We start from the raw sequence: 12,858 nt of genomic DNA on the forward strand, positions 1-12,858 counted from the left end.
TCTCTGCTAACATGTTATTAAAGGGAAAGGCATACCTTTTGACTCCTGCAGAATGTAATGATACTGTGGTGTCTAAATCCACTCAGATTAACTCACTTTACTGCATATTACAGAAACAGAGAGCGTACAAACATAATCTATGAATAAAGGTGAAATGACTCACTGGGAAAAAAAATCAGGTCAACATTCCTTAGGAACTAGTAGTTTGGTGGTTGTGGTTAACACACTGACCCATAATATCTATTCCGTTCCTTCTGCCTATTCATGGTCTCACACCATCTTACCTCTCACCCCCTTTTCCAATTTGCCACCACCCCAGTTCTTGTGGGGGCAAAAAAGAAAAGAAAAAAAGTTTGACGGGTAGATAGGAATTCAGGTTTAGATTATATTTGAGAGACTAATGGTTTGCCCAAGCAGAAATTTTATCACAGCAGTTGGAGATGTTAGACCATGTGGAATGGGAAGTGAAAACTAGAATTTGTATTGAAAGATGTAACAGTTTGAGATTTTCCTGGGGAAGAGTTCAAAGACAATAGAAAATAACATCCTGTTTCCAAAAAAAATAATATTCTATATCCACCTCACTCTATAGTTCTGCTAGAACATTGCCTGGTCAGGATGACCCACTCAGTAGATGCAGTGTCAGTGGATAAATTTATAAACTGACATTAATAGTGAAATGGCAGGATATGAAAAGGGATTTGGAACTGCTGCTGAAGAACTGGCTCTGATTATGGTCATAAATTAAGAATTGTGCTCCCAAGTGAAGCCCATCTCAGCCTTTTCCTTGTGGTGATTCAGTAAATATGTGAGCTGTTTTGTATTTCATTGAGAATGGATGTTGCCAACGTCGTTGAATCAGTGGTATGTTTGTTAAGATTCCAGTTTTATTACAGTGGTGGCTTCAATGTATTTTGTAAATCATCATGGGTGTAGAGACAAGGAGTTTCTCTCTTTCAAAAATGCAATGGATATTCTCCCTCAGTAGGGATTATCTATTCAGAACATGTGAGATTCAGGTCCAGAGGGTAGCGAGGTTCTTAAAATTTATGCTTTCCTTGCACACACTTCATTCCAGCCACTGTTGAGGTGCTTTAAACATCAACACCAACTTGAGTGCAGCATTGACTCTTTTTCTAGGGGACAAATTTAGGGCAAGATTGAACAAGAGCTGACCCAAATAAGAACGGACACTGCCATTCCACATAGGAATTTTAAGTGCCCAAGCAATTCTTGATAAATCCTGGAGAATCCTTCTAAAAGGAATTTATAAATCTTAACGGTTATGGAGAAAGCCTGTCCTGAAACCTCAGAAATGTGCTCCAGATGGTTTCCTGAAAATGAGGGACTGCAAACAGACTCAGTGGTTTACACAGCATCACTGAAGTATTGTACATTTACCATCACTGACCTGGCGTATTGCCTGTTATTAATTACCTGCCCTTCGCCCTCAAGTCCCCAGGCAGGTTCCAACAATTAAAACAAATTCTCATGCAATTTTTTTTAAAAGTAAAAACCCTATCCATTCACAAATGTTGCATATCTACTCATTTAAAAGCTAAAATCTATATATTGTGATATAATCTGCTCTGGATTGCAATTTAACACGCACTAACCATGACACTGATGATGGTTTGTATGTTTTGCAATCTCTTCTGCCCAGTTGATGTGATGTCATTCTCCTCCGTCTCTGTCATTGGTTATGACTTGAGTATTGACACAGAGGGGTGCAGTTAAGTTTGGATTAATAACGAAGGCATTATTCGCCTCCTTTGAAGGAGAGTGGAGTTGGACTTACTGTGATACTACTGGCCATGATGGCTACAAACATCTTTTGCGTTCAGAGGCAGTAGGTCTCAATTAGCAGAGGGGCGGGAATGGAAAGAAGCCATTTGCCTTCATGTCTTGTGGGCTTCCTGTAGGCATTTTGTTGGCCACTATGGGAAACCCTGCAGGGCTTCTCTTTATGTTCTTCATTTTGATGAGAGTTATGAGGTGCAAGTCTGGGATGTAGGGTAGCCATGGAACAAGTGGAGAACAATGGAGAAGATTTCGGGGCATCGGATAAACTAGTCGGCACCCTATTCTCCATACAACTTGCAGATAATTTAACATCCCTCAAGTTTCTCCACACATTGCACAGCCCCCTTAACTCACTTGCACCAGTCCAATAATAATAATAATTTTATTTTTTTTTATATCCTGCCCTCCCCAGCCAAAGCCGGGCTCAGAGCGGCTAACAACAGTAAAATAATACAACATTCTAAAATCAGTTCATTATAAAATCAGTTCAAATTAATGGCAACCATTGGGCTACAGTTCTGTGAGGATTGCCAAAGGAGGGGGTCAGGCTGTGCCCTGGCCAAAGGCCTGGTGGAACAGCTCTGTCTTGCAGGCCCTGCGGAAAGATGTCAAATCCCACAGAGCCCTAGTCTCTTGTGACAGAGCGTTCCACCAGATTGGAGCCACAGCCGAAAAAGCCCTGGCTCTGGTTGAGGCCAGCCTAACTCCCCTGTGGCCCGGGACCTCCAAGATGTTTTTGTTTGAAGACCATAAGGTCCTCCATGGGACATACCAGGAGAGGCAGTCCCGTAGGTACGAGGGTCCTAGGCCGTATAGGGCTTTAAAGGTTAAAACCAGCACCTTAAACCTGATCCTGTACTCCACCGGGAGCCAGTGCAGCTGGTATGGCACTGGGTGAATGTGATCCCGCAGCGAGGACCCTGTAAGGAGTCTCACCGCGACATTCTGCACCCGCTGGAGTTTCTGGGTCAGTCTCAAGGGCAGCCCCACGTAGAGTGAGTTACAATAATCCAGTCTGGAGGTGACCGTCACGTGGATCACAGTGGCTAGGTCAGGGCGAGAGAGATGTCCCATGCTGTTTCCTATCATAACTGAAATCCTTAGTGGCACAGAGAAGTTACATAGCTTCTCCATGCCACTAAGCTTGGCTGGGGACTTGAAAGCTTCTAATCTATTGTGTTGAAGCACCTGGTGTCCCAAGATGACATCAGGTGACACGGTAGGGCACTCCCAGTCCTGGCACATGGCAGCAACCAGGTGACGGCAACCATCACATAACAGACCCTCCCAAGTGTCCCAATTTTCCAGGGATGGTCCTGGGTTTACAGAAGCCAGCCCAGTTTCTGACCTGATCCCGGAACCATCCCGCTTTTCCTTAGGACATCCCTATTTCCATTGGAGAAATGTTGGAGGGTATGCATAAATAAAGGGACCCGGGTGGTGCTGTGGGTTAAACCACAGAGCCTAGGACTTGCCGACCAGAAGGTCAGCGGTTCGAATCCCTACGACGGGGTGAGCTCCCGTTGCTCGGTCCCTGCTCCTGCCAACCTAGCAGTTCAAAAGCACGTCAAAGTGCAAGTAGATAAATAGGTACCACTCTGGTGGGAAGGTAAACGGCGTTTCCGTGCACTGCTCTAGTTCGCCAGAAGCAGCTTAGTCATGCTGGCCACATGACCCGGAAGCTGTATGCCAATAAAGCGAGATGAGCACCGCGACCCCAGAGTCGGCCACAACTGGACCTAATGGTCAGAGGTCCCTTTACCTATGCATAAATAACACAGAAACTTAAAGCTCACTCACAGAAGGCCCCAGGTTCCATTAAGAACATTTCAAAGTAGGGCTGGGAATGTCCCCTGGCCAAAACAATGGAGAGCCTCTGCCAGTTAGTAAGTAATACTCAGCTAGATGAACCAATGGAGTCTAACTTTTATTAGTCAGCTTCGTGTCATGACATGGCATTGATGTCAGACACAGCTATTCAAAGGGGGGTGGGAGGGAGAAGAAACCTTTTAAATTCCACATGGAAGCCAAGAGGAGAAGCTGGCAAAAAACACAGAAGGCAACTGGAGAAATGCAGTAATAAAAAAAAGAACTCTGCTGGATTTATAGCGAAGGAGAAATCGTTCTTCCCCAAGGTCTGTATATGTAATAATTCTTGTAGATCTTTAATTGACAGCATTGTGAGTGGAGAAACACTGGGGCTGATTTTGCTTTTATTTTGATAATTATGTCAAACATCATAACAAGTACCAAACAAACCAATTTCCACCTGGCAAATGTTTTTAGTAGGTGGTGGGAGTTTTGGCAGGGAGGAAGGGTGGTTAAAAGGGGGCAGGGTGTTCTTCCTCGTTTACTGAACAAAAAATCTGGTTTATTTTTAAAATGCGTACACAGAGATGATTACTACCCCCAAAATTACAAGCCAAAAATCACTTGTCCGAGGAACGAATCAAGTGGTCCTCTAATGAAAACTCCAGGGAATTATTATTATTATTATTATTATTATTATTATTATTATTATTATTTTATTTTATTACCCCAGCTTTTTCCCTGATGGGACTCAAGGTAGCTTACAGATAGAAACAAGAACTGCGAAAAACATTAAACATTAAAATGCAATCAAACAATGATAGAATTAAAACTATATACATACAGTATATGAAACCTACTTAAAACATGAAAATAATTACAATAAAAACAGCATGGCACCAGCCATTTCATTAAATGCAGTTAATTTCCAAAATTAACAAGGTGGTCTTCACCTGCCAGCAGAACAACAAGGAGAGAGCCAATCTAGCCTCTCCAGGAAGGAAGGTCCAGAGTCTTATATGTAACACACATACACACACATAATCAATACACTTATTTAAAAGGATTTGTGGGCTGTGGAAGCCTACATATTTTTCTCGATTTAAGTCAGTAAGTGCTGACACACACACACCGCCCCTGCTCATGTGTCTTAAGAGTCTGAGTTCATGACTTGTTCTAGTTCTGCCTATATCACCAGCCTACACGACAAAGTTGAACTTATAAAAGTTCTCTTTTATTCTGAATTCATATTAAAAGTACACATGCCATAGTACAAACACATACTAGAGGTAAAACCAGGGCGAGGCAGCGTGGTAGTTGGGATGGGAAGGCATAGTGATGAAAATTGGGGGGGGGGGGAATCCTAAAATAGGATTTCAAATTGGTTGGCATTGGTCATTAACACTCTTGTTTGTCGGTTTTCAAGCAGGTGCAGGGCTTATTGAATGCCATCCCCTCCACATTATATTTTTTAAAGCATTATGGACTTAACCTTCTAAAAGTCACATTTGATGTGACTTTTTCAGGTTCCCTCTGCCCCCGTAACTGCTATCATTAAAGGAAAAGAAATATGGCAGTTGCTAAATATTTCTCCCCATCACTAGAAGGATTATGACCAGAGTTTAGCAATCTCTCTTAGAATTTGTAACAAGGGATGCTTGTTCACAATGACTGGATGGTCTCTCTGCACTTCTGTCTGCGAAACACAGAAAGCAGCTGCCTGTATGGATTAGTCAAAAACAAGATCAAATTTATAGCCTTGTTTGCATGTTATTACTTGAATGTATGCAGGATACAATAAATGTGTAGCCAGATGTTAGACTTTAACCGTTTAACTAGCAGAGAGAGTATGGTCCAGGATGGGGAATCTGTGATTCCCCCAGATGTGGCTGGATGACAGCTCTCAAAAATCCGTAAGCATTGGCCATACCGATTGGGGTGGATGGGAGTTGGGAGTCCCAACAACATCTGGAAGGCCCCTGGTCTAGCATTCAGAGCAGCAAGCGTAGACCTGGGAGTTAAAATTCCCACTTTGACTTTGGACTCAGCTACATTAGTAAAAAAATGGTGTTTTTACTGCATTATAAACACGCAACACCAGAGGGTGCTGGAGAGCAAAAATTTGCTATTTTCCAGAGGTTTCCCCCCCTTTTGTTATAACGATTTAATTTCTGACTTATTTATAGTGTTTTTTCCTGTGTGCAGCTCTACCCCTGATGTGCATTGTACAACCTTGTGCACACTCTCTGTCTAACCTATGCTCACAGTTGTTGTTTTTAAGGAAGGCAACAGCAGCAAGAAGCATGCCATCTTCAGTCCCTTGGAGGAATGATAATACCTCCAGGATTCTCCAATGGTTTGCTTAGGGCTGGGGAAACTGTGGTTCTCCAAATGTTGAACTACAATGCCCATCATTCCTGGCCATCAATCATTCTGGCTGGAGCTTATGGTAATTGGAGTCCAATAACTTCACCAAGGCGGAGGGGCGACAAGATGGGGAAGGCTGGTGTGTGTTCATTGTAACTTTCCGATCTGTCATGGCACAAACCTATCAGGAACAAGGTTTGCACCTTAAGAAGGAATCATTATTTCAGATATTCTGTTGTAAATGTAGGTGTTAAGGGGACTGTGCGATCTTCTTCTGAATTTGCAATCTACAACTGCATATGCCCTGTTCTCAAGGTCTGATTGTCTCAATTACGTAATGAAAGTTGAATGCATTTTTGTTACAGAAAATTTGAAGAAGGAAAGAATTTGAAACCGGTGTCTGTTAAGTTAAATGTAGTTTTCAGGCACCAGAAGGCTATTCTACGGGAATAACAGAAAGGAGGGCACTATGGAAGCGTTGTGTGGACGCAAATGAAAACCATTGCAGGGAAAGTAGTTTCTGGGAAATGACTGCTGTCTAGACTCTCAAGTGTGTGGTGTCTGTGAATATTTTCCTTGGTTACCGGAGACAAGAGTGATAACATAAAGCAATCAGACTTTCAGATGACGCAAGTTGGAATTTACTTCAGAAACATTGGAAACACTGAAAAGGCCCAGATGTAACTTGAGAGAAAAGCACAGAGATCTATATACTGCCCCCCCCCCGATATCAGGGCATGGTCTAAAGCAGGGGCTGCCAGCATGGTCCACAGAGGCTTTTTCTGGCATCCACAGTGTCCCGTCTCTGACCCCTTGGAAGAAGAATCCTGATGCAACCAATAGAACAGGTTGTGGTATGTGCTTGGTTGCATTGTGTGAGTTTGTTTAGTAGCCAGTACAGTTTCCTCTGGCTTGCAAATGTTACCTGTGGACCCTGAAAGCTTGTCCAAGGTCAAATGATGCTGCCACCTTGTGGGAACTAAGCAGGTCTCAGGACTTGAGTCAGGCGTAGGTCAGCAACAAAAGCAGGGGTCAGCAAGGTTTATCCATAGTTCGGATCACATGCATGTGTGAGCGAGCGAGCATGCGATTTTCAGCGCATGTGCCAGTTTAGTGCAACGTGAGCAGGCGGCTCAGTGCGGGGGCGGGTCGGGGGCTGGTCAAATGACCTTCACGGGCTGCTTCCGGCCCATGGGCCTTAGGTTGCTGACCGCTGATCACCCGAGGCTAGTGAAATTAAATCAGTGGGTTGCCAGCACATGGGGCAAGGCAAGTATTGTGCCTCCTTAACCCATGGACTGTTAGCACAGGTGCCAAGAGGTGGTGCCACGGAACAAACGCCATGGAGACAGCTCTACATGTGCACTTGCTGTTTTCCCCCTGAGAGAGGTGTTCACAAATGCCAACACAATTGCATAAAAATACAGAAACAAAACTACATATGTCATACCTTCCAACATTTCCCCGATGAAAACAGGGACGTCACGTTCCATGATGATAATTTTGCCATTTATACTCCACACATCTTACTGGGTTGCCCCAGCCACTCTGGGCGGCTTCCAACATATATAAAAACATAATAAAACATTAAACTTAAAAAAGACAACCCTTCGCTATACAAGATTGCCTTCAGACGGCTTTGGGGGGTGGGATAATTCCACACCATCCAACATTTTTCCAATGAAAATAGGGACATCCTAAGGAAAAGCATGACATTCCAGGATCAAATCAGAAACCGGAACAGCTTCCCTAAATCAGGGATGTCCCTAGAAAATAGGGACACTTGGAGGGTCTGCATATGTATTTAAATACATATATTTATATGTATATAATTTATATGTATATGTATTTAAATACAATTATTCTGGGCCTTAGGTGGGTGACTGTGAAGAGTCTACATATTACAGTGGTACCTCGGGTTACAGAGGCCTCAGGTTACAGACGCTTCAGGTTACAGATGCTTCAGGTTACAGACTCCGCTAACCCAGAAATAGTACCTCGGGTTAAAAACTTTGCTTCAGGATGAGAACAGAAATCATGCAGCGGCAGCAGGAGGCCCCATTAGATAAAGTGGTACCTCAGGTTAAGAACAGTTTCAGGTTAAGAACAGACCTCCAGAACGAATTAAGTTCTTAACCCGAGGTACCACTGTACTGGAAATGGAGAAATGCAATTCTACAAATAGACATACTGCAAAATTTTGCTCAGTTCTCACTTTGGGTTGAATTATTGACAAATTGAGAAAAGGGATTTTTACTGCTGTATCAGGGCAGACAGATAACCATCTGGTGAAGTCGAATTAATTATCCTGCTGTACTAGCCACAGATAATTAAGGTGAGCTGAAGTTTGTTTAGAAACTGCTGAGGTGTTAGCCAGAGTACAAATTGACACTGTCCCTAAGCTGTGTTGACTCTGCCCTGCTAGTAGAAAGCACTTACTGTGGGGCTAAGGTAAACAGACTGGTTAAGTATACACGAGGAGCTGATCTACATGGTGAAAAGAGCCATTTAACCACAATTTAGAAGCCAATATACTTTCTTCTTTTTTTTGTAAGGCTGAGGAATTTCATCTGGTGTAGGTGCAACTCCAGAGTAAGTTTTAAGGACATAACCATATACCAGGAATGGAGAACCTTTTCCAGCCAACATTCTCCCATGGGCAATGCTTCGAGGGCCAAATGCAATTTTGTTGGTGTGGGGCCACGGGCAAAAGTTGGGGAAACAAGGGATCTAAGTCTTACCTTTATACAGTAGGCCACACATTCCAGACGTGCAAAGTTTGGAAGTTTGCAAACACACTCACCTGCACCTAACTCTGTCTCCACCTTGTTGGGGCATGCGCACACCTAACTGAGGTGTCCATGCATGGTGGTGGAAGGACGTGGAAGGCAGGGCCTAATCATTGATGGTGGTTGTAGATCAGACACAACAACAACAACAACAACAACAATATATGATTTATACCCCACCCATCTGGCTGGGTTTCCCCAGCCACTCTGGGTGGCTCCCAACAGAATATTAAAAACAATGCAACATCAAACATTAAAAACTTCCCTAAAGAGGGCTGTCTTCAGATGTCTTCTCAAAGTCAGGTAGTTGTATATTTCCTTGACATCTGATGGGAGGGCGTTCCACAGGGCGGGCGCCACTACCGAGAAGGCCCTCTGCCTGGTTCCTTGTAACCTCACTTCTCACAGTGAGAGAACCATCGGAAGGCTCTCGGAACTGGACCTTAGTGTCCAGGCTGAACAATGGGGGTGGAGACGCTCCTTCAGGTATACTGGGCTGCGGCCGTTATGGCTTTAAAGGTCAGCACCAACACTTAATTGTGCTCAGAAACATACTGGGAGCCAATGTAGGTCTTTCAGGATCGGTGTTATATGGGCTCAGTGGCCACTCCCAGTCACCAGTCTAGTTGCCACATTCTGGATTAATTGTAGTTTCTGGGTCACCTTCAAAGGTAGCCCCACATAGAGCGCATCGCAGTAGTCCAAGTGGGAAATAACTAGGTATCTCACATCTGCTCTATGGCCATTCCCTTCATATTCAGATATGTAAAAACACTTTGTAAATATGGCAACACTGTTACTGCATTGCAAAGCAGAAAAGCTTTACTAGCTAACATCCAGAACCTGATAAAAATCCTTGAGCAACCATGAACTTGATGGCAGTGAACTTGCATCTCCTCAAAAACAACCTTGGATAATATCAATCTATAATATGCCCATCTGATTTGCTCTTGATGAGGGATGGGATGGCTGTTTGGTTTTTGCACTCACACACACACACAAAATCAACAGATGTTTGTGGAAGTTGAATCCCAGTAAAACATTCTCTTCGGGGCTGTGATTTAAACATTCCTGCCAAGTGTCAGCCTGGGGTGGGTTTTTACAACCATTTGTATTAGCAGATCTGTAATGGATTCACAGACAGATTTCTTGCAGTCCTGTCTTCCTCCCACTTGCCGTAAGTTCCCTGCAAAACCCACAGTAAGTCTTTAATTGGAAACCAGGTTTGCAGTTTGAGTCTTGGCAGATAGAGAGGTGGAATACAGAAAGCAACACAGAAAGCTTGTGAAGGGAAGATGAAGCCAATCTCATCCCTTCAAAACAAGACTGAAAAATACCAGATCCAGGCCCAGCATAAGCATGCCACCACCTGGGTCCCACTACTGACACTTGCTCAAAGATATTCCCACAATGCACTGGTGTGACACCACATGGGGGCATTATGGAAAATTTCAATAGCAGCTTCCAGACACTGCTGTCCTGTGCTGTTCAGAGCACCGGTGTTGTCTGCTACCTCTAAGAAATCTGACAAAGACTCACCTGCAAAAGGTGGGAGCGGAAAGGGGAACACCCACCAAAGCTTATTTTACCAAGGGTCTCTGCAAACTGAAAGCTAGCCATGATTAGATCAGTTAGGTCCATTTAAAGCAATATAATAACTCCCTCAATGTAAAGCATCTTTAAGGCTCCTGAAATCTGTGGGCTTGAATGCTGCTTCACTCTCTCATTTATATAAAATGGTTTCAGAATGGGTAAATGATAGGGCTGGCACTTTTTTTAGTTGATTAAGAGGTGAAATCACTCAAAAAAGCATTCTGATCAGCTAAAGAAGTGCTTTGGATTAATTGGGACATACATTTTAAAAACAGTTATTATTAATATTTTAAAAAATATTAGCACATAGTAAAAACTATGGATTGCAAGTACCAATGAGGAGGCCTCCTTGTCTCTCACACAGGAGATTCTCGGTATGCCTCTTCAAAGATGGTTCTTGACGCAATGCATACCTGAGTCTTCTCTTAAAAACAACAGCATGCCTTAAACTACAACAAAAACCTTGTCTTATTTGTACCCAAATTTATGCACTTTAACATATGAATGGCACAGTAATTTAATTCAATATATTAAAGGCCACATCTGCCCAAACTTTTAAAGCACTATTGTGCTACTTTAACACCCATGTCATGGGAATTGTAGGAGAGCCCTATTCCCCTTAACAGAGCTACAGTTTTCGGAATGGCTTAAAACTCAGTCTTGTGAACTCTGGGAATTGTAGCTCTGACACGGGAAGAGGGGATCTTCTAACTGTACTCTTTAACAAGCTACAGTCCCCTTGATGCTTTGGGGGAAGCCATGACTGTTAAAGTGGTGTAACAGAGCTTTCAATGGAGGGTGCAGCTTAATTTTCCTTGTTCCTGTTAATGATCTTGCCCACCAGCAGTCATGGGCATAGCCAATATTTATTTTAGGGGGGGGGTGGCTGGTTTTATGTTGGGGGACAGAACTGAGTTACCTGCAATGCAAATAGTCAGTTTGTTAAGTATTTTTATTTATTCCAGTTCCAGTTCATCAATATCAGGCCTGGAACTGGAATAATAAAGAAATGATCTCCTTGAATCAGTGGATTGATAATATGATAACATAATAAAGAATGCATGGGTTAGGATATTTTATTTTCCCCCGTTTACACACTCTTTATATCACTTTATAATTGAAAATTTCTCAATAAAATATCAATAACAAAATGCATTTTTATTTTTTTACTTGATTTAGGGGGGCAGCTGCCCGCCCCCGCTATGCCCATGCCAGCAGCTAGGAACTCCTCTTGCACATCTCAAGGGAAGCAGAACTATACATCTATCTATCTATCTATCTATCTATCTATCTATCTATCTATCTATCTATCTATCATCTTTCTATCTATCCATCCTTCCATCCCCTTCTAACTTTTCCCTGCAAGTCATATCAATGAGCACTGTGTATTATCGAGGGCGCTTTGGGAAAGACCCAGCAGAGGGAGAGCAGAGGGTATCAGTTTCCTCTGGGCCGGATCAGCTGGGAGAGAAAGAACCGGCAGAAAACAAAGGCATATTTTAAGGGGAGAGAGAGCAAAGGTGATTTCCTGTTATGTTGTCTCTCCCGGAGAGTTCTGCCGCCCTCCGATGAATAGTTTCAAACTGCTCCCCCAACCTCTCCGCCTCGGTGTGTGTGTGTGTGTGTGTGTGTGTGTGTATCTCTGCCATGGAGCGGGACACTGGTGCCCCCCTAGGTCACTGCATTCTCTGCCATGCCCTGAAAAGGAGATTAGCTGGAAGCTGGAAAGAGGGCTGGGGGGTGGGCTGGGGTGAATTGCTGCTGGTGAGCGGAGATCTGCTTTCTATTTTCTCCCCTAGATTAAACGCATCTGGATCCACGTGGAAAGAGCTTCCTTTGGCCACTGCGGAGCAAGTTTTCCCAGAGATATTTATGGGGGGGGGAGAGAAGCGGGGATACAGCCAGGACAATGAAAAGCCTCTTTTCTTGCAGAGAAGGCAGCTGCGGCAGACTTAAGCCAGAGAGAGAGAGAGAGAGAGAGAGAGAGAGAGAGAGAGGAGAGAAAGAGAGAGAGAGAGAGCTCCCTTTATTTCAGTTGCTAGAGAAAGAAAACAGAAAGTTCAAACAGGATTGTTTAAGCAGAGATGGAGATCAACACCTCGCCGTCGTTGTTTTTCATTAGGGATATTTATGGGGAAAGGAAAGCGCGCGCGAGCACGCGCTGCTGCTTTTTAAAGTAAAAAAATGGTTTTTGGAAATCCAGCCTGTTCTCTGCCCCCTGCCTTTTAGATTTATGCTCCTTCGACGGTGTGGGTGTCCCGTCCGCCACCTCGGAGAGCCAATCCCTTCACAAGGATCACCTTTATTTTATTTTCTGGCAGCCGGAGGCAGAAACGAGAAAGCAACAGATGGAGAGGAGCGCGCGCCTGCAATTTTCCAAGGGGATAAGCAGAAGAGCCAGGGGTGGGAGACTACAAACAGTGACTTATAACTGATGGGAGTGGATGCGAGCCTCAGGTCATGCAGTTCCTCACTTCTTCTCGTCTTCCACCCCCCA

General features: G+C 43.7%; 1 long non-coding RNA gene across 1 annotated transcript in view; it reads left to right on the forward strand.

The window, feature by feature from the left end:
• LOC309335933 overlaps positions 1–8,109 on the forward strand; it is a 771,786-nt gene extending 763,677 nt beyond the window's left edge. The window contains exon 4 of the long non-coding RNA XR_014153809.1: positions 8,079–8,109. This is a non-coding gene — a long non-coding RNA (uncharacterized lncRNA). The remainder of the gene's footprint in view (positions 1–8,078) is intronic.
• The last annotated feature ends 4,749 nt before the right edge of the window (positions 8,110–12,858 follow it).

This window comes from Podarcis erhardii (genome assembly GCF_964252035.2).
Source record: "Podarcis erhardii genome assembly, chromosome: 1".
Classification (NCBI taxonomy): domain Eukaryota; kingdom Metazoa; phylum Chordata; class Lepidosauria; order Squamata; family Lacertidae; genus Podarcis; species Podarcis erhardii.